Below are 22,754 nucleotides of genomic sequence, written 5' to 3'. Positions count from 1 at the left end.
TGTAGTGTTAAGCGGAAGTATCGAGATTTGATGAGCAGGCAAATAAGCGACCGTAGGATCTAAATGTGATCTAATCTGAAGGCTTGGAATTTAGGTACTATGGTGTTTTGCAGAGACTTCAGATTTTGATGAACGATGAAGAAGCGACCATTGGATGATGAGATGGATCCGATCTAACGGCTGAGAATGGAGGCGGGTATGGATATAGAAAATGGGTTTGGGTAAGGGTTTTGGGCCTTGGGTATGCCAAGCCCATATCTTCTTTAAGAACAATTCTTCATTCTTGAGCCCATTCCTAGCTTTTTGGACGTGCGCTCCATTCTTTGCGGCTTCCTTGCATAATTTCTTCCGGCCTTTCACTACTCTTCAGCTCTTTTCCGCTCCGCAAGTCATCCAGACTTTATTTATTACCTAAAAATGCAAAATTAAGTAAGAAAAATATTTATTCTTGAAAACAATGAAAATACAGAATATGGGATAAAATGTAGAATTACTGCACAAAAGATGAGTTAAATGCCAACAAAAAGGGATAAATATATACATTATTTGGCACTCATCAAATACCCCCAAACCTGAATTTTACTTGTCCTCAAGTAAAACAAAACTAAGGAAATCCTACCTATACCACTGTCGCTGGTCTCTCGAACGAATTTAGCGTATGCACTAAGCCTTTTAAACCACTAAGTGTCCCTAGTGGACGAGTTGAAGTCTCTTGAAGGTTTACCAGAGGTGTACCTACAAAACCTAAGGACAAAATATGAGCTCAGATTCCATCAAATGTGACATGTGCAAGTCAGTTTAAGCTCACAGCAAAATGGAGATGTCAATCTAGCTATCGAAGGCACAATCCTAGCACTGATAACAAATAAAGACATGTGATAAGAGTGTAAAGTGTATCTACACATGTGTAAAGAAAGATCGGATGTTATGACTACTAATCACCAAGAGATAGTTTCTCAGGCTAAGAACTGAGGTCGAAATCTAGCTAGCTGTCCGGACTTTACGAGAATTGTGAATGAGTTGGAGGTATTTCACAATTACTCGTGTTGTACATCAATGGCATACACCCTCCTTGCTTATTACAATGAAACAACAAAATGACTCTTTACATGACTCTTATTTACATTGACTATTCTCTTTTTATTTTTGGAACAAGAGATGATGGAATTGATAAATACTTGATTTTTTTGTATTTTTCTGATATTTTTTTCTCTTTTTTTTCTTCTGAATATATACATCGTTTTTTTTTTTTTTTTTTGAACAAAGAAACACTTTTGATACAAATACAAAAGGAAACAAAAATTACATGACACTTTGCAAGAGGTAGCCCTTTTTGATGCACCCAGTTAAATTCGATGGTTGTTTTTCTTAATGTAACCTCCACCTTCTATCCCAACCAACCAAAGAACAAGCTAGTCAAGTTTCGTTCAGTATTCTAAAGTGATTGGCAATCGTAACTTCCTATCAAACACCTTGAAGATTGAGGCCATACATGTATTGGTAGATCGTGCGCGTGCAAATTTCTTATCACTATGTGAATTGTGCTAGAATCAGGGTGCCTAAATATCTAGACTAAGACTCCTAATAATTACATATTTGCACAAGAGTCAACATTTTAAGGTAAATGAGCTCCATTTTTATGATTTTTTAATTTTTTTAATTTTTTAATTTTTTATTTTGATTTTTCAATTTTTTTTTGGAATTTTTCAATTTTTTCAAAAAGAAGAAGGAGTTCGTTTTCAATTATGGCAAATTATCATGGTATCTACTCTATACCCCCAAACCTAAACTAAACATTGTCCTCAATGTATCAAAATATGGAAAGAATTAAAATGCAACATATGGAAAGGGACATGCTGAGTAGAGTAAAAGGAGAGAGAATACCCGATTTCGGCGAAAGCAGAATTAAAACTCCGTTATTCACGGAAAGAATCCAACATATGTCAGCCGAGATCATATTGGATTTAGCAAAATATATACAAAAGGAACAAAAGGGTTTTTAAGAAATTTTAGCTACTGGATTATATACAAAAAATTCACCATACACCAAAAGTCTAAAGAGTTGAGGATCAACCCAAAAGAAAAAGTGTAGAGACATAGAAAGTTTCAAAACACTAAAATTGGACTTAAATGGGAGTGAGAGTGAAAAACCGAATGAATCACCCCTAAACCAAAGTTTTTCAACAGGTTCACTTTTAAGCACAAAATCTAACAATTTTAGGGGTGCAGGATTCACAAGGTCTAACTGAAAATGGACTTTGTTCGGGATGGGCAAAGAAATGCATTCCAACTGTGGCTCTTTAAAAGTGTTATATTTTGAAGCAAAATAGTCCAAGAGGACTTGGGAAGCACACAGTTCCAATCCTAGATTAGGAATTTTCAGAAAAATCGGTTTGACAATATGGGTACAAACCAAATCTAGGTTGGGTGGAAGGCCATCAGATTGTGACTTAGGTAGAAGAATAGGCATATCATTATCAATCAAATCAAAATCTCCTAACTCATCTACACATGTCACATCATGCTCACAATCATCAATCAAATTGGCAAGATCACAATCAGAGTCATCAACATCATCAAAAAATTTATTCTCGTGTATCGGCACATCAGGGGAAACATCACATGGAATACTAGAAGAAATATCATGCATTAAGGTCGGGGCAGAGAAGCCTAATGTATTTGAACCCAAAGGTTCCATAACATTTTCAGTATAGACATGTTCTTCTAACATAACATCATAATCATCATCATCATCATGATAGGTATTTTGCAATCTAGGATAATTTTCAATCCTAAGGTCGGAGCTATTACAAGAATAAAACTCTAATTCATGGGGGTGACTCATATCATGTGGTGTTGTTCCTGTTTCCCTAACGGATTCCCATTGATGGGTTTTCTCTGCAATCTCGGCTAAAAAATTCAATGCATCATCCACAGATTTATCAATAAACTCACCATTACACATAGACTCAACCATGGTTCGAGATTTAAAGTCTAGTCCCTCATAGAGGATGACGACAAGTCTCCACTTCTCAAATCCATGGTGCGGACATTCGCTCAACAAATCATTAAAACGTTCAAAATAGTGAAAAACAGTTTCCTCATCCAATTGGACAAAACAATTGATACTTTGATGAATAGCGATGGTCCTATGATGTGGAAAGAATTTTTTGAAAAATAGATCTGTGAGTTGGTCCCAAGTGTTGATTGATTGTGGTCTCAAACCGTAAAACCATGTTTTGGCCCTTTCCTTTAAAGAAAATGTAAACAAACGCAATTTCAGAGAGTCTTCGGATATATGATCAGGTTGCATAGTCCGACAAATTTGTTCAAACTCTCTTACATGAGTATAGGGGTTCTCAGAATCGAACCCTCGAAATATAGGAAGTATTTGTATCATGCTTGCATTTATTTTAAAAGGGGTATTGGTTTGAGGTAATACAATACATGATAATGGAATTTTTATTGTGGGATACATGTATTCATGGAGAGCACTAGGTTGGCCCATATTGAAAAGACACAAAGCCCACTATTTGGTTTTAATGGGTTTGGATTTTTGGGAAAAATATTTGGTTTTAATGGGAGACATTTTTTTGGTTTTTTAAAATTTGGGAGCAAGTTTGGTTTTAATGGGATAAAGAAGAAAAAATTTGGTTGTTAAAATGGGAGCAAGTAAAATTTGGTTTTTGAATGGGAGAAAAGTTTTGGTTTTTGAAATTAGGAGCAAATTTTTTTTTTTTTTTTTTTTAAAAAAAGAAAATAAAATTTGGTTTTTGAATGGGAGCAAGCCCACTGTTGGTTTTGTGTTTGCTTTGGCTCAGCTGGTTTGAAAACGTTTGGTGAAACTGAGTCCAAAATCTCGGCCTAGAATTTGGGTACTCGGCCCACTAACGAGTTTAACCTAGCGTGATCGGTTACAAGCTCAGCTGGGTTTAAAAACCCAGAATACAAAATACAAGTCCAAATTAAACAAGCTCACAAAAATTAAATACAAGCCCACAAATTAAACAAACAAGCCCACAGAAATTAATTACAAACCCAACAGAAAATAAAAAGCCCAAAAATTGGCTTTAATATTACAAGCCCACAATTAAAAATTGGAAGCCCACAATTCGGGTTCTCTTAAATGGGTTACCTTTTAAGCACAGCCCAGCTGCTCTGATATTGTTGCAAAAACCCAGTTGGGCTTTGGTTCTTTTCCTTGGTGGCGTCCCAGCAGAGGAAAAACTGGTTCAGAACAGCAGGTCCAACAGCAAATGAAGTGAAGCAGATGCAGATGCAAATGCTATGCAGTGAAATGCAAAAATAGCTAATAAAACTACAAGAAAAACACAGCACCAATCCCCGGCAGCAGCGCCAAAAACTTGGTGGACCCGGGAAAGCGTATAAAATTGAAGTGAAATGAAAACGGGCCTACAGTAATACCGCAAGTGCACGGTTGTCAGTTGTAGCTCGTGCAAGTACGGGTCGATCCACAGAGATTGGGAGTGTTTGGAGTTTCTAGCTATTTGGGCTATAAATTGCTATTGGGCTTTTAATTGTGCTTTGGGCTTAGTGGGTTTTTGTAACAATGAAATGGTTTTGGGCTCAGTGGGCTTTTGGATTGACTGTGAACTTATGGGCTTTTGGTCTTTTGAGTTGCACTGGGCTTTGGGCTAACAGTGAACTGGGCTTAGTAACAGTGAATTGGGCCTTAGACCTTAACCTGAACTGTGGCTGGGCCTTGAACCTGGGCTTTTATTAAGTCCACAGTGGGCTTTTGTTATGAATCTGGGCTTCAGCAGTAGCAGAAGCAGTGCACAGCAGCAGCAGAAGCAGTGCACAGCAGCAGATGCTCAGCAGGGAAAGGGAGAGCAGCAGCAGTGCAAAGGGCAAGTGCACAGCAGCAGCAACAGCAACAGCAAGTAGTAGCAGCAGGGGGAGAACAAGGCAGCAGAGCACTAGGCAGTGAATGCAGTAACAAGAACAGGAGAAACAAAAGAGAAGAAAGAGCAAATAGTGGCAGTGAAACTGTGATATTTACAAAGCAATGAAGATGGTAGTGAAACAAACTAACAATGATCATGGGAAAGAAGCAAAAATCAGTGGCAATGAGGCACAAAGGCAGTTAGCCTAAGGCAAGGGAGCAGCAATGAAACAAATGGTAACAGTGAAGTAAAGTAAACAATCCCACTCCCTGTGAAGTAAATGTGACAGAACAATGAAACTACAAGCAGAGAACAATGGAACCAAGGCTGTTAGCCAAGGGCAGAGAGGAGGTTGCAGTTGTGGCTAAGCTAAGGCTTAGAATCCACCTTGTGTCCTAGCTAAACAATGCAAAAACTTAAGCATCCAACTAGAATGGGAAGAGAATCAGCTTGCTCACTGATTTGCCCCTAGCATTGACTGTCTTTTGAAAGCACAGTCAATCACAGGCATATCAGAGCACCAACTTCTTCCCATTACTCAAGCAAAACAGGCCTTCCTAGCAATTCATCATTCATTAGTGCACTAAGGTTTCATCTGAGCCTCAACAGTGAACTCAGAACATAATTAACACTACAATGGAACTAAACATGATTAACAGGAACAACACACATTTAACAGGAACAACACAACATTTAAACTACTAAACAGTGAATGAAAATTGCAAAACAAGAACCCTAAAAATTAACAGTGAAATTAAATTAACCCAATTAGGGGGTATCTCGGCTAACCAAGAACACCCTTTAACATCCTACATCACTTCCCTTTTATAGCTTACAACAAATTACAAAATTTCACCAAACCCTAAATTGCAAACCCTAACTTTTGGGGAAAATCAAATTCGACATACCCATGTGTGAATTCTGCTCGACCCATGCCCTGTTGATGTTCTACTGCTCCTCCTCTAGCTCTTGTTGCGCTGTTGGCCTAGCCCTAGACGTCTGTGAACCCTAGCTTCTCTCACTGTCGAGTTTGCAGCATCAGGACTCGATGCTACAGACGAGAAAGGGAGAGACAAGGGTGGTGATTGACTCCTGAGTTTGTCGGGGGAAGGTGGTAGTGGTGGTGTTCGAGGTGGTGATGGAGTTGCAGAGCTCTGCAAATTTTTGGGAAGAAGGGGAAGAACTCGATGGAAATGGGATTAGGGTCTGTTTGTTTGGGGTGTAGGTGTTCGGTTGCTAGGGTGTGAAGCAGGTGCAGCGGAGTTTGATGATCTGCGACAAGAAGCGATGGATGGGAAGATGGTAGGTGGATCCAACGGCGATACGGAGGTAAGCGTGGAGCGACCGTCGGATGAAGGGATGTAGCAAAACGGACGACCCAAGATGGAGATGGGCGTTGCGATGTAAAGCGGGGGCTTCGGAGTTTGATGTGCGATGATGGAGCGACCGTAGGATGCTGAAATGCTTCGATCTGACGGCTGATATCCGAGACGGGCTTGGATAGTGGAAATGTGTTTGAGTAAGGGTTTTGGGCCTTGGGTATGCCAAGCCCATATCTTCTTTAAGGACAATTCTTCTTCTTCAAGCCCACTTCTAGCCTTTTGGTCTTGTGCACAACATTCTTCGCGGTTTCCTTGTGTAATTCCTCCCGGCTTTTCACTACTTTTCTGCTCTTTTCCGCTCTGCTATTCATCCAAACTTTATTTATTACCTAAAAATGCAAAATTAAGTAAGAAAAATATTTATTCTTGAAAACAATGAAAATACAGAATATGGGATAAAATGTAGAATTAATGCACAAAAGATGAGTTAAATGCCAAGAAAAATATATAGAAATATGCACTTTTTAGCACTCATCAAATACCCCCAAACCTGAATTTTACTTGTCCTCAAGTAAAACAAAAATAAGGAAATCCTACCTATACCACTGTCGCTGGTCTCTCGAATGCATTTAGCGTATGCACTAAGCCTTTTAAACCACTAAGTGTCCCTAGTGGACGAGTGAAGTCTCGTGAAGGTTTGCTTAGAACGTACCTACAAAGTTCTAGGTCAAAATATAAGCTCAGATTCCATCAAATGTGACATGTGCAAGACAGTTTAAGCTCACAGCAAAATGGAGATGTCAATCTAGCTATCAAAGGCACAATCCTAACACTGATAACAAATAAAGACATGTGATAAGAGTGTAAAGTGTATCTACACATGTGTAAAGAAAGATCGGATGTTATGACTACTAATCACCAAGAGATAGTTTCTCAGGCTAAGAACCGAGGTCGAAATCTAGCTAGCTGTCCGGACTTTACGAGAATTGTGAATGAGTTGGAGGTATTTCACAATTACTCGCGTTGTACATCAATGGCATACACCCTACCTTGCTTATAACACAAAAACACAAAAGATGACTCTTTACATGACTCTTATTTACATTGACTACTCTCTTTTATTTTTGGAACAAGAGAAGATGGAATTGATAAATACTTGAATTTTTATTTTTTATTTTTTTTGATTAAAATTATTTACAACATGGTAACTCTTTTGATAAATAAGCAAAAAGAAACAAAAAATTACATGACACTTTGCAAGAGGTAGCCCTTTTTGATGCACCCAGTTAAATTCGATGGTTGTCTTTCTTAATGTAACCTCCACCTTCTATCCCAACCAACCAAAGAACAAGCTAGTCAAGTTTCGTTCAGTATTCTAAAGTGATTGGCAATCGTAACTTCCTATCAAACACCTTGAAGATCGAGGCCATACATGTATTGGTAGATCGTGCGCGTGCAAATTTCTTATCAACATGTGAATTGTGCTAGAATCAGGGTGCCTAAATATCTAGACTAAGACTCCTAATAATTACATATTTGCACAAGAGTCAACATTTCAAGGTAAATGAGCTCCATTTTTATGATTTTTCATTTTTTAATTTTTTTTATTTTGATTTTTCAATTTTTTTGGAATTTTTCAATTTTTTCAAAAAGAAGAAGGAGTTCGTTTTCAATTATGGCAAATTATCATGGTATCTACTCTATACCCCCAAACCTAAACTAAACATTGTCCTCAATGTTTCAAAATATGGAAAGAATTAAAATGCAACATATGGAAAGGGACATGCTGAGTAGAGTAAAAGGAGAGAGAATACCCGATTTCGGCGAAAGCAGAATTAAAACTCCGTTATTCAAGGCAAAAATCCAACATATTTCAGCCGAGATCATATTGGATTAGCAAAATATATACAAAAGGAACAAAAGGGTTTTTAAGAAATTTTATCTACTGGATTATATACAAAAATTCACCATACACCAACAATCTAAAGAGTTGAGGATCAACCCAAAAGACAAAGTGTAGACATTTCAACAGCTTCACACAATAATAATATGATAGAAACGCAAGTGAAACTGTGAAACAAAATGAGCTACCCCCAAACCTGGATTTTACAGAAGATATAATTTTGAAAACAAAATCGCGCAGTTTCGGGGGTTCATCATGCAAAAGGTCTAGCTCGAAATGAACTTTGCTAGGGACGGGCAAACATGCAATTTCCAACTGTGGCTCTTTAAAAGTGTTATACTTAGAAGCAAAATAGTCCAAAAGGACTTGGGAAGCACACAGTTCCAAACCTAGGTTGGGAATTTTCAGAAAAATCGGTTTGACAATATGGGTACAAACCAAATCTAGGTTGGGTGGAAGGCCAACAGATTGTGACTTATGTAGGAGAATAGGCATATCATTATCAATCAAATCAAAATCTCCTAACTCATCTACACATGTCACATCATGCTCACAATCATCTATCAAATTGGCAAGATCACAATCAGAATCCTCAACATCATCAACAGATTGATTCTCGTGTATCGGCACATCAGGGGAAACATCACATGGAATACTAGAAGAAATATCATGCATTAAGGTCGGGGCAGAGAAGCCTAATGTATTTGAACCCAAAGGTTCCATAACATTTTCAGTATAGACATGTTCTTCTAACATAACATCATAATCATCATCATCATGATAGGAATTTTGCAATCTAGGATAATTTTCAATCCTAAGGTCGGAGTTATTACAAGAATAAAACTCTAATTCATGGGGGTGACTCATATCATGTGGTGTTGTTCCTGTTTCCCTAACGGATTCCCATTGATGGGTTTTCTCTGCAATCTCGGCTAAAAAATTCCATGCATCATCCACAAATTTATCAATAAACTCACCATTACACATAGACTCAACCATGGTTCGAGATTTAAAGTCTAGTCCCTCATAGAGGATGACGACAAGTCTCCACTTCTCAATTCCATGGTGCGGACATTCACTAAACAAATCATTAAAACGTTCAAAATAGTGAAAAACAGTTTCCTCATCCAATTGGACAAAACAATTGATACTTTGACGAATAGCGATGGTCCTATGATGTGGAAAGAATTTTTCGAAAAAAAGATCTGTGAGTTGGTCCCAAGTGTTGATTGATTGTGGTCTCAAACCGTAAAACCATGTTTTGGCCCTTTCCTTTAAAGAAAATGTAAACAAACGCAATTTCAGAGAGTCTTCGGACATATGATCAGGTTGCATAGTCCGACAAATTTGTTCAAACTCTCTTACATGAGTATAGGGGTTCTCAGAATCGAACCCTCGAAATATAGGAAGTATTTGTATCATGCTTGCATTTATTTTAAAAGGGTTATTGGTTTGAGGTAATACAATACATGATAATGGAATTTTTATTGACGGATACATGTATTCATGGAGAGCACGAGGTTGGCCCATTTTGAAAAGACACAAAGCCCACTATTTGGTTTTAATGGGTTTGGATTTTTGGGAAACTTTTGGTTTTTGATGGGATATATTTGAAAAAGAAAATTTGGTTTAAAAATGGGAGCAAAGTAGAAATTTGGTTTTAAAATTGGGAGCAAAAGAAAATTTTGGTTCTTTTTTTTTTTTTTTTTTAAATAAAATTTGGTTTTTGAATGGGAGCAAGCCCACTGTTGGTTTTGTGTTTGCTTTGGCTCCGCTTGGTTGAAAACTTTTGGTGGAACTGAGTCCAAAATCTCGGCCTAGAATTTGGGTACTCGGCCCACTAACGAGTTCAACTAGCGTGATCGGTCACAAGCTCAGCTGGGTTTAAACCCAGAATACAAGATACAAGTCCAATTTAAACAAGCTCACAAAAATTAAATACACAAGCCCACAAATTAAACAAACAAGCCCACAAATAAATTATTACAAACCCAACAGAAAATAAGAGAAGCCCAAAAATTGGCTTTAATATTACAAGCCCACAATTAAAAAAATTGGAAGCCCACAATTCGGGTTCTTTTAAATGGGTTACCTTTTAAGCACAGCCCAGTTGCTCTGATATTGTTGCAAAAACCCAGTTGGGCTTTGGTTCTTTTCCTTGGTGGCTTCCCAGCAGAGGAAAAACAGGTTCAGAACAGCAGGTCCAACATCAAATGAAGTGAAGCAGATGCAGATGCAAACGCTATGCAGTGAAATGCAAAAATAGCTAATAAAAATACTAGAGAAACAAACCCGAGTCCCCGGCAGCGGCGCCAAAAACTTGGTGGACCCGGAGGAGTGTGAAAATTCAGCGCAATAAAAACGCGGGCCTACAGTAATACCGCAAGTGCACGGTCGTAGGTTGTAGCTCGTGCAAGTACGGGTCGATCCACAGAGACTGGGTGTGTTTTGTAGTGTTTAGCTATTTTGGGTTCTAGTTGGCTATTGGGCTTTAGGTATCAAAGGGGTGTGGCACCAATGGGTTATGAATATGGAACTGTTGGGCTTTGAATACCCTTTGAGTAAATTGGGCTTAATGGGTTTGTTTTTAACAATGAAATGGTTTTGGGCTCAGTGGGCTTTTGGATTGAATGTGAACTTATGGGCTTTTGGTCTTTTGAATTGCACTGGGCCTTGGGATTAAACCTGGGCTTTTAGCCTTTGGTTTCAATGAACTGAACTTGGGCTCAGTGTTGAAGTGAGCTTTGGGCTCAGTTGGCTTGTATGAGGATCTGGGCTTGACAGTGACAGGCCTTAGCTTGGAAAGTGAACTGTGAGCTGGGCTTTGGAGAGGAAGCAGCAGCAGCAGTAGTGGAAGGGAAGCAATGCAGCTGTCAGACCAAGATAAGGCTCTAGGCCATGACACAGGCCAAGGCAGACTAGCACAAAGGCTAAGTCAAGATAGGTAGCTCTAGGACCAAGCTGAGACAGGGCAAAACAGGGTCAAGGAAGTGCAACAATGCAGTGAGTTAACATGGGAGAAAAAGGCATCAAGCCAAGACAATGACATAAAGAAACCAAGAAGCATAGGGCAAGGCTGCCGTGCTTATGTACAAAGTAAGGTTACAGTGACAGTGGCAATGGTGTTGCATATTTACAATGTGGTAATGGCAATGACAGTAGAGAAGCATATACAATGGCAGTGAAATGGTGATTGTTAACAGTGGCAAAGTGCAAAAGAAGCAAAGTAAGTTACAAAAGAAAGTGGTAAAAGAAAAGTGGCAGTGAAGATGATGTGAAGCAATGGTATTGAAGTAAAACAAGGCTATGAGCCAAGGGCAGAGAAGAGGTTTCAGTTGTGGCTAAGCTAAGGCTTAGAATCCACCTTGTGTCCTAGCTAAACAATGCAAAAACTTAAGCATCCAACTAGAATGGGAAGAAAATCAGCTTGCTCACTGATTTGCCCCTAGCATTGACTGTCTTTTGACAGAACAATCAATCACAGGCATATCAGAGCACCAACTTCTTCCCATTACTCAAACAAAGCAGGCCTTCCTAGCAATTCATCATTCATCAGTGCACTAAGGGTTCATCTGAGCCTCAACAGTGAACTCAGAACATAATTAACACTACAATGGAACTAAACATGATTAACAGGAACAACACACATTTAAACAACACACATTTAACAGGAACACATTTATAATGGCAAGACAGTAACACACATGTAAACAACACACATTAACAGGAACAACACACATTTAACAGGAACAACACAACATTTAAACTACTAAACAGGGAATGAAAATTGCAAAACAAGAACCATAAAAATTAACAGTGAAATTAAATTAACACAATTAGGGGGTGTCTCGGCTAACCAAGAACACCCTTTAACATCCTACATCAGTTCCTACTTATAGTTTACAACAAAATCCCTAATTTTGAGAAACCCTAAAATTTGAAAACCCTAAATTGATTTGGGGAAAATCAAATTCTCTCACCCATGTGTGAATTCTGCTCGACCCATGCCCTGTTGATGTTCCCTCTGCTCCTCCTCAGCTCGAACTGCTCCCAATTGCGTCTACTGATGCCCTAGCTTTTCTATTTCTTATCTGTAGCACCTAGGGTTGATGCTAAGAACAAGAAAGGGAAATACTAGGGAGCTGGATGATGGTGAAGGCTCTGATTTGGTCGAGAGAATGGAGATGGTGAAGCTCGAGGTGGTGATGGAAGAGATGGTGGTGGCAGTGGAGTTGCAGGCGGTATGGTGGTGGAGAAGAAGTTTTGGGGAAAGAAAATGATTTGGGAAGAAGAGGGTGTTTGGCTTGAGGTCGATGGGTTCGATGGCTAAGGTGTTGAGCGGGTTCATCAAACTTTGATGTCTAGCGAGGAGACGCGTTGGATGTGAAGATGGTTGGTAGATCTAACGGTGGTATGAGAGATGAATCACTTCGACCGTTGGATTGTGAAATACAACAAAGTTAACGACGAAGATCGAGGTTAGGTGCTGTAGTGTTAAGCGGAAGTATCGAGATTTGATGAGCAGGCAAAGAAGCGACCGTAGGATCTAAATGTGATCTAATCTGAAGGCTTGGAATTTAGGTACTATGGTGTTTTGCAGAGACTTCAGATTTTGATGAACGATGAAGAAGCGACCATTGGATGATGAGATGGATCCGATCTAACGGCTGAGAATGGAGGCGGGTATGGATATAGAAAATGGGTTTGGGTAAGGGTTTTGGGCCTTGGGTATGCCAAGCCCATATCTTCTTTAAGAACAATTCTTCCTTCTTGAGCCCATTCCTAGCTTTTTGGACGTGCGCTCCATTCTTTGCGGCTTCCTTGCATAATTTCTTCCGGCCTTTCACTACTCTTCAGCTCTTTTCCGCTCCGCAAGTCATCCAGACTTTATTTATTACCTAAAAATGCAAAATTAAGTAAGAAAAATATTTATTCTTGAAAACAATGAAAATACAGAATATGGGATAAAATGTAGAATTACTGCACAAAAGATGAGTTAAATACCAACAAAAAGGGATAAATATATACATTATTTGGCACTCATCAAATACCCCCAAACCTGAATTTTACTTGTCCTCAAGTAAAACAAAACTAAGGAAATCCTAACTATACCACTGTCGCTGGTCTCTCGAATGCATTTAGCGTATGCACTAAGCCTTTTAAACCACTAAGTGTCCCTAGTGGACGAGTTGAAGTCTCGTGAAGGTTTACCAGAGGTGTACCTACAAAACCTAAGGACAAAATATGAGCTCAGATTCCATCAAATGTGACATGTGCAAGTCAGTTAAGCTCACAGCAAAATGGAGATGTCAATCTAGCTATCGAAGGCACAATCCTAGCACTGATAACAAATAAAGACATGTGATAAGAGTGTTAAGTGTATCTACACATGTGTAAATAAAGATCTGAAGTTATGACTACTAATCACCAAGAGATAGTTTCTCAGGCTAAGAACCAAGGTCGAAATCTAGCTAGCTGTCCGGACTTTACGAGAATTGTGAATGAGTTGGAGGTATTTCACAATTACTCGCGTTGTACATCAATGGCATACACCCTTCCTTGCTTATTACAATAAAACACAAAAGATGACTCTTATTTACATTGACTACTCTCTTTTATTTTTGGAACAAGAGATGATGGAATTGATAAATACTTGATTGATTTTTTTTTTTTTTTTTTTGCACAAGAACTTGAAATTGATTTTTACATATGGTAGCTCTTTTGATACATAACAAAAAGAAACAAAAAAATTACATGACACTTTGCAAGAGGTAGCCCTTTTTGATGCACCCAGTTAAATTCGATGGTTGTCTTTCTTAATGTAACCTCCACCTTCTATCCCAACCAACCAAAGAACAAGCTAGTCAAGTTTCGTTCAGTATTCTAAAGTGATTGGCAATAGTGACTTCCTATCAAACACCTTGAAGATCGAGGCTATACATGTATTGGTAGATCGTGCGCGTGCAAATTTCTTATCACTATGTGAATTGTGCTAGAATCAGGGTGCCTAAATATCTAGACTAAGACTCCTAATAATTACATATTTGCACAAGAGTCAACATTTCAAGGTAAATGAGCTCCATTTTTATGATTTTTCATTTTTTTAATTTTTTTGAATTTTTTTCGATTTTTTTAAAAGAAGAAGGAGTTCGTTTTCAATTATAGCATATTATCATGGTATCTACTTTTCACCCCCAAACCTAAACTAAACATTGTCCTCAATGTTTCAAAATATGGAAAGAATTATAAAACAATATATGAAGAGGAACATGCTGAGTAGAGTAAAAGGAGAGAGAATACCCGATTGTACGGCGAAAGCTCCATTATTCAAGGCAAAAATCCATCATATTAGGAGTCACAATGGATGAGCACAAAATATATACAAAAGGAAATTGAACTAACACATTATCTACAAGAAAATTTGGTTTTTAATGGGATTGGACTTTTTGGGAAAAATTTGGTTTTGTCGGGAGACATTTGGTTTTGATGGGAAAAAGAAAAATTTTGGTTTTTAGGGAAACATTTGGAAAACTTTGGTTTTTATGGGAGAAATTTTTGGTTTTTGAAATTGGGAGCAAGCCCACTGTTGGTCCTCTAATGGAATGGGAGGAAGGCTGCGGCCCACGAAACACTAAGTTTTAATTTTGAAAGTTTAATTTGGCCCAGTTGGTTAAGGCCCGACGTTTGTTTTAAAACTTTGGTTTCGAGGTCCACTCTTGAGTGGAAACAAGCCCACAATCGGTTACAAGCTCAGCTGGGTTTAAACCCAGAGTCCAAAATACCAGTCCAATGAAAGAATTTAAACAAGCCCACAAATTAAACAAACAAGCCCACAAAAATTAATTACAAACCCAACAGAAAATAAAAAGCCCAAAAATTGGGTTAATTATTACAAGCCCACAATTAAAAATTGGAAGCCCACAATTCGGGTTCTCTTAAATGGTTACCTTTTAAGCACAGCCCAGCTGCTCTGATATTGTTGCAAAAACCCAGTTGGGCTTTGGTTCTTTTCCTTGGTGGCGTCCCAGCAGAGGAAAAACAGGTTCAGAACAGCAGGTCCAACAGCAAATGAAGTGAAGCAGATGCAGATGCAAATGCTATGCAGTGAAATGCAAAAATAGCTAATAAAACAACAAAAAAAACACAGCACCAATCCCCGGCAACGGCGCCAAAAACTTGGTGGGCCCGGAGGTGTGTGAAAATTAAGCGAAATGAAACGCGGGCCTACAGTAATACCGCAAGTGCACGGTCGTCAGTTGTAGCTCGTGCAAGTACGGGTCGATCCACAGAGATTGGGAGTGTTTTGTAGTTTCTAGCTATTTTGGGCTCTAAATGGCTATTGTTGGGCTTTGAATACCCTTTGAGTAAATTGGGTCTAATGGGTTTGTTTTTAACAATGAAATGAACTGAGCTTGGGCTCAGTTGGTCTTGAAGTGCACTAGGCTTTGGGCCTTTGAATGATGAACTGTGAACTTGGGCTTTGGTCTCTGAATTAGGCTTTTGATTAAGCCCACAGTTGACTGAATTGGGCTTTGAGCCTTAAAATAAACTGTGGCTGGGCCTTAATGAACTGGGCTGTGAGCCTTAATGAACTGGGCTTCAGTTTGTACAAACAATGGACAGTGGGCTTCAACTTTTGGTTCAAACCTGGGCTTGGTCTTGAACTGAGAACTGAGCTTGGGCTTTTGGATTGCTGTGAGCCAAGCTCAGTTGCAGCAGCAGCAGAAGGGTTGCAGCAGCAGCTGCACAAGCAGTGGAAGGGAGGCAGCAACAACATGGTTGCACGGCAAGGAGAAAACAACAAGGGGAAGAAAACAGTGGGGCAATAATACAGAGGCAGTTAGCCTAAGTCAAAGACAATGGAGGAAATTTACAATGGAAGCAACACAGGGCAACACAGGGCAAAAGCAACACAGGGCAAAAGGATTATGAGAAGGTGACAGAACACAGCAACTACAAGCAGAGAACAATGCAAGTGAACCAAGGCCTAAGCCAAGGGCAGGGGAGATGAGAAGCTAACAGTGATGACAATGCAAGGCCAAGGCAGTGGCTCTAGGCATACAAATGGAATGGAAAGAGAATTAGCTTGCTATGAGCACTAATTTCTCCCATTGCTCAATCAAATCAGTGCATCCTAAGCATACAAAACAGTAAACATCACAGAGATAACATAGTAACATACACAAATCAGGAGCATTTACAGTGAAATTAAACAGTGAAACATTCTAATTAAACTATCCTAACATAGATTAAACAATGAAACATTAACAAAATTTACAAAATAAAATTAACAGTAACACAGACAATTAACAGCAAACACTAAGAATAAAATTGAAAATTGAAATTAACTGAATTTGAAATTAAAACTAACCTAAACATGGAATTAAACAATAAAGTATGGAATTGAAATTTGGACAGTGGCAGCAAATGAAGAACCCTAAATATTAAATTGAAAATTAAAACTAAAATTAATCAGTGATTAACCCAAATTTGGGGGTATCTCGGCTAACCAAGAACACCCTTTAACATCCTACATCAGTTCCTACTTATAGTTTACAACAAAATCCCTAATTTTGAGAAACCCTAAAATTTGAAAACCCTAAATTGATTTGGGGAAAATCAAATTCTCTCACCCATGTGTGAATTCTGCTCGACCCATGCCCTGTTGATGTTCCCTCTGCTCCTCCTCAGCTCGAACTGCTCCCAATTGCGTCTACTGATGCCCTAGCTTTTCTCTTTCTTATCTGTAGCACCTAGGGTTGATGCTAAGAACAAGAAAGGGAAATACTAGGGAGCTGGATGATGGTGAAGCTCGAGGTGGTGATGGAAGAGATGGTGGTGGCGTACATGGTGTTGCAGTTGCAGCTCTGCAACTGTCGGGTGGAGGAGAAGAAGAAAGAAAGAAAATGATTTGGGAAGAAGAGGGTGTTTGGCTTGAGGTCGATGGGTTCGATGGCTAAGGTGTTGAGCGGGTTCATCAAACTTTGATGTCTAGCGAGGAGACGCGTTGGATGTGAAGATGGTTGGTAGATCTAACAGTGGTATGAGAGATGAATCACTTCGACCGTTGGATTGTGAAACACAACAAAGTTAACGGTGAAGATCGAGGTTAGGTGCTGTAGTGTTAAGCGGAAGTATCGAGATTTGATGAGCAGGCAAAGAAGCGACCGTAGGATCTAAATGTGATCTAATCTGAAGGCTTGGAATCTAGGTACTATGGTGTTTTGCAGGGACTTCAGATTTTGATGAACGATGAAGAAGCGACCATTGGATGATGAGATGGATCCGATCTAACGGCTGAGAATGGAGGCGGGTATGGATATAGAAAATGGGTTTGGGTAAGGGTTTTGGGCCTTGGGTATGCCAAGCCCATATCTTCTTTAAGAACAATTCTTCCTTCTTGAGCCCATTCCTAGCTTTTTGGACGTGCGCTCCATTCTTTGCGGCTTCCTTGCATAATTTCTTCCGGCCTTTCACTACTCTTCAGCTCTTTTCCGCTCCGCAAGTCATCCAGACTTTATTTATTACCTAAAAATGCAAAATTAAGTAAGAAAAATATTTATTCTTGAAAACAATGAAAATACAGAATATGGGATAAAATGTAGAATTACTGCACAAAAGATGAGTTAATGCCAACAAAAAGGGATAAATATATACATTATTTGGCACTCATCAACCCACAACATTATTTACATTCCCATGAAGATTCTAAGCCTATGATTGAGTTTCCTGCAAAGGTGAAACCCTTATTATTTCAATATAATGTTTTATTTTCAGATGAACTACCAACTGCATTACCTCCTTTACGGAATATTCAACACTGCATCGATTTTATTCCTGGAGCCTCTTTACCAAACCAAGCACATTATCACTTGAGTCCTGCTGAGCATGAGATATTACAGGGACAGGTAAATGATTTGCTTACAAAGGGTTTGATACGACCTAGCAACAGTCCTTGTGCCAGTCCTGCCTTCTTGGTTAGTAAAAAAGACAATGGATGGAGGATGTGTATCGATTGCAGAGCATTAAATCGCATCACCATTCCTTATAGATTTCTGATCCCGCGTATTAATGATATGATTGATTTACTGTCGGGCTCTATTATTTTTACTAAGTTGGATTTACGCAGTGGTTACCACCAAATACGCATTCGAGGTGGAGATGAGTGGAAAACAGCATTCAAGACACGTGAAGGTTTATATGAATGGCTGGTCATGCCATTTGGGTTATTTAATGCACCTAGTACTTTTATGCGACTTATGAATCAGGTTCTCCAACCCTTTATCAGTAAATTTGTTATTGTCTATTTTGATGACATACTAATTTTTAGTCGCAGTGAGCCAGAACACCTCCAACATCTTTCACAAGTGTTTCAAGTTCTTGCTGACAACTCTTTATTTGTTAATTTGAAGAAGTGTACCTTCATGGCTTCTTCAGTAACATTTTTGGGATATGTGATTTCTACTGATGGTATTCATGTCGATCCTTCTAAAGTTCAAGCAATTGAAGATTGGCCAGTTCCTACTTCTATTCGTGATGTTCGTAGTTTTCATGGTTTGGCTTCTTTCTATCGAAGATTTGTAAAGAACTTTAGCTCTATTTCTGCACCTTTTACTGACTGTCTCAAGAAGGAGAAGTTTGAGTGGACGGAAGCAATGGATAAAAGCTTTATTCTTCTTAAAGAAAAGCTTTGTACGACACCAATTCTTGCACTTCCGAATTTCAACAAGCCTTTTGAAATAGATTGTGATGCATTTGTTGTTGGTATTGGTGCAGTATTATCACAGGAGGGTCATCCAATTGCATATTACAGTGAGAAGAATTCAGATGCACAAAATAAATGGTCTACATATGAATTAGAGTTATTGGCTCTTGTTCAATCTCTTAAGCAGTGGCATACTTATCTTATACATAGGGAATTTGTTGTCAACACTGACAACCATGCTTTGAAGTTTTTGAATACTTCTGCTAAAGTTAACAGAATGCATGATCGATGGCTTTCCACACTCAACAAATACACTTTCTCCGTGAGACATAAAAGTGGCAAATTGAATCAAGTTGCTGATGCCTTAAGTAGAAGAAGTCATCTATTAACAACAATTTGAAATGAGAGTTATGCATTTGACTATATCAAAGACATTTATCCAGAAGATGAAGATTTTGGCAAACTATGGGATCAATGCAGTTCTCAAACTCATGGGGTTGATGATTTTCTTATACAAGAAGGTTTTCTTTTTAAAGGGAATCAATTATGTATTCCTCAAGGGTCTTTACGTTTACATCTTATGCGAGAATTACATGGCAGTGGTCTTGGTGGTCATTTTGGGAGAGATAAAACCATTGCCCTGATTGAAGAAAGATATTTCTGGCCATCTTTGAAACGTGATGTACAAAAGTTCGTACAAAAATGCATGGTCTGTCAGAGAGCAAAGGGTACAATTCAAAATACCGGGTTGTATACTCCTTTACCAGTTCCTGATGCACCTTGGGTTGATATAAGTATGGATTTTATACTTGGTTTACCTCGTACTGCTAGAGGTAATGATTCTGTTATGGTCGTAGTTGATTGTTACTCTAAAATGGCTCACTTCGTAGCTTGTAAGAAATCAACTGACGCTTCTAATGTTGCTTCTTTGTTCTTTAAATAAGTAGTAAGATTGTATGGGGTTTCCAAAATCTATCACTTCTGACAGAGATACCAAATTTTTGAGTTATTTCTGGAAAAGTTTATGGATGCGCTTAGGCACAGTTTTACAATTCAGCACAACTTCACATCCGCAAACTGATGGACAGACTGAGGTTGTTAATAGATCACTTGGGAATTTGATTAGAGCTAAGTGCCTGGAAAATAGTAAGCAGTGGGATGTGTTATTACCACATATGGAATTCTCTTTCAACACTTCTGTGAATCGTTCTACTGGGAAAACTCCATTTGAGATTGTGTACTCTAAAGTACCTAATCATACTCTTGATTTGGTATCCTTACCCACCACACAGAGTACAAACACTGCAGCCGACTCTTTTGTAGACAAAGCAACTGAATTACATAATGAAGTAAAATCTAAACTGGAGAAGTCCAATTCTAATATAAAGAGGATGCTGATAAACACAAGAGGTTTAAAACCTTCAAGGAAGGGGAGCTCGTGATGATACATCTAAGAAAAGAGAGATTTCCAGTGGGTACTTATAACAAAACCAAGATGAAGAAATATGGTCCTTTCAAGGTTTTAAAGAAGATCAATGATAATGCCTATGTTATTGATCTACCAAATGATTGAAATATCTCCAACACATTTAATGTTCAAGAGATTTTTTATGTTTCATGGTGGCAATGAACTTCTGGTTTGTTTGGACAACTCGAGGACGAGCTTTACTCTAGAAGGGGGGACTGATGCAGGGCATACTAAAATTCCAGAAGATTCCGCTTAGAGGTTTGGCTTCCATGGTTTCCTAGTTTCAGTCTTTCTTATTTTTAGGATTCTTTTAGATTTCCTTTTAGTTTTCTGTTTCCTAGTTTAGTTATTCTTCAAGCCTATATAAAGGCTAGATTAAGTCTTGTAAGATCTATCTATTACTAAATCAAATTATTAAACACAAAACTTATCTTTCTCTTCTTACTTGAATTCTCTTCTCTTCTTGCTTATAGCAATCTAGTATTGCTTTCTTTTACCTTCTTCCACTTTAAGTTGTGACCAAGGCACAAGATTTAGCTTTAACAACTATGAAGGTGCTTTTGTTGGGACTTTGTTAAAATTTGATTTGTTCTAACAAAAACTCATCCATTCTTCGCACACTTTTCGTTTTTTTAGGTTAAGGAAGTTGCAAAAGCCATTTGTAAGCCGGATTATGCCTATGGAAGTGGGAAGTGCTGGTTCTCCGCCAGCCCTGGACTGTGCTATTTTGCTATTTATTTTCCTGGTAAGATTAAGTTTTGACATATCTGGTATCTTGGCGATCATAACAAAACGTAGTCAATCTATTCCTTGGTTGAGATTAGGGTAAAAAGTGTTTAACTTTTCCAAAAAAGGCCTACTGGAATGGGTGTACCAGGCCTCCTCATTTGCATATGTGATTTATACAGTGCAACACCGATCTCAAGGTTGAGTCGGTGAGTTGCAGACCAAAGAAAGGTTCTGACATCGCTAGTGTTTCCAATAGAAGGACGTGTCTGGAGTAAGTTGTGGCTCCTTTTAGATAATCAGCTAGTCCTGTTGTTTTTTTCTTCAAACTTCAATTCAAGTACTTATAAATTACTGTGTTGAATTCAAAACAGTGAACTGTAGAGGCAGAGGAAGAAGGATGCTGCAAGTATAGAAGAAGGTAAGGAAAAAAGAGAGGAAGCCCAAGCTGCTGCCACCAGGTGGAAGTTACAGCAAAGCAATTTTTAGAAATTGATGATTTGGCTAAAATTTGCTGCTCGAGACTTGGCACTGCTGTACCCATGGGCCATAGCCTATACCTAAGGCAAATGTTATCAAAGAATGAGAAGAATTTTTCTTCAACAAGCAATTATGAATGAATTGGCGGAACCTATAAAAATCTCTTTCGTATTCGCTGGTGCCTAGTGTCTGGTATGTGGATCATTTCCTGACTGTTATATATTTTTGTCAAATCACCATGCTTATAATGCTGCAGTAACTTGTCATTTTGTAGTTTCAGTCTTTAAAACATGACACCAATGTTTGAACAACAACTGTTTGTGGCCGTTACCGTTCCCAAGAACAATCAGTAACAGTTAAGAACACTCAATAGCAGCCAAACACAACCATTATGGCCATTATTACGGAAAAAAATAGAAATAATGGTAACATCTTTTGAAAGAATGGTGTACTTCAAACACTGCATGACACTAAGGCTTAGTCTAATGGTGCCCAAGATCCAAATTTATCGCTGTTGAAGTGTGTCTACTAATACTGAATTTATCTTAGGGTCTGAAAATTTTCCATCTCTAAATGGATCTAATAAGCCAATTGAAAATTTGGGAAGGAAATCAGGAAGACAAAGCTTTATCTCTTGCTTCAAAGATCCTTCAGTGACAACATCTTCATCATCGATTAAGCTTGCTTTTGAAGAAAATAGAAAAGATGTTGATGAATTTGCATTCTTCTCATCAGGTGAACTACAACCCCATATAACTTCCTGTGAATCTTTTGTAGTTGGGTATTTTGTGGGGAATAGGCTTGATTTTAATTTTGTGAAAGAGAACTTAGCCTCTTTTGTGGAAAATCAAAGGGGATTTTTCCATGGCTATTCATGGAGAACAAGCTTTCATATTCAAATTCACTCTTGAAGAAGACAGAACTTTTTGCGCAATGCGAAAATGTGATGGGTTATGGAAATTAATTTAGGAAGAGAGGTTGGTTAATTGAAAGGTGAGACTTATATTAATATGAAAATAAAAATATTACAAGAGACTTGTGTAGTAACTTTGGCTTACACTAATTATTTACAAAGAGGCACTTTGACTCTTACTCTAACTCTAGTTCTCACTCTAACTCTTATTTACTCATTTGAGTTTTTGATTGTTGTTGGATGATCAAAATAAACCCATTGATTGCCTATTTATAGGCATTACTAACCAACCACTTATACTCTAGATTATTCAAGAGTGGCCTACTAACA

Source organism: Papaver somniferum, unplaced genomic scaffold (assembly GCF_003573695.1).
Source record: "Papaver somniferum cultivar HN1 unplaced genomic scaffold, ASM357369v1 unplaced-scaffold_80, whole genome shotgun sequence".
Classification (NCBI taxonomy): Eukaryota; Viridiplantae; Streptophyta; class Magnoliopsida; order Ranunculales; family Papaveraceae; genus Papaver; species Papaver somniferum.
The sequence above is the reverse complement of the archived record's forward strand: the minus strand, read 5'-3'. Positions refer to the sequence as shown.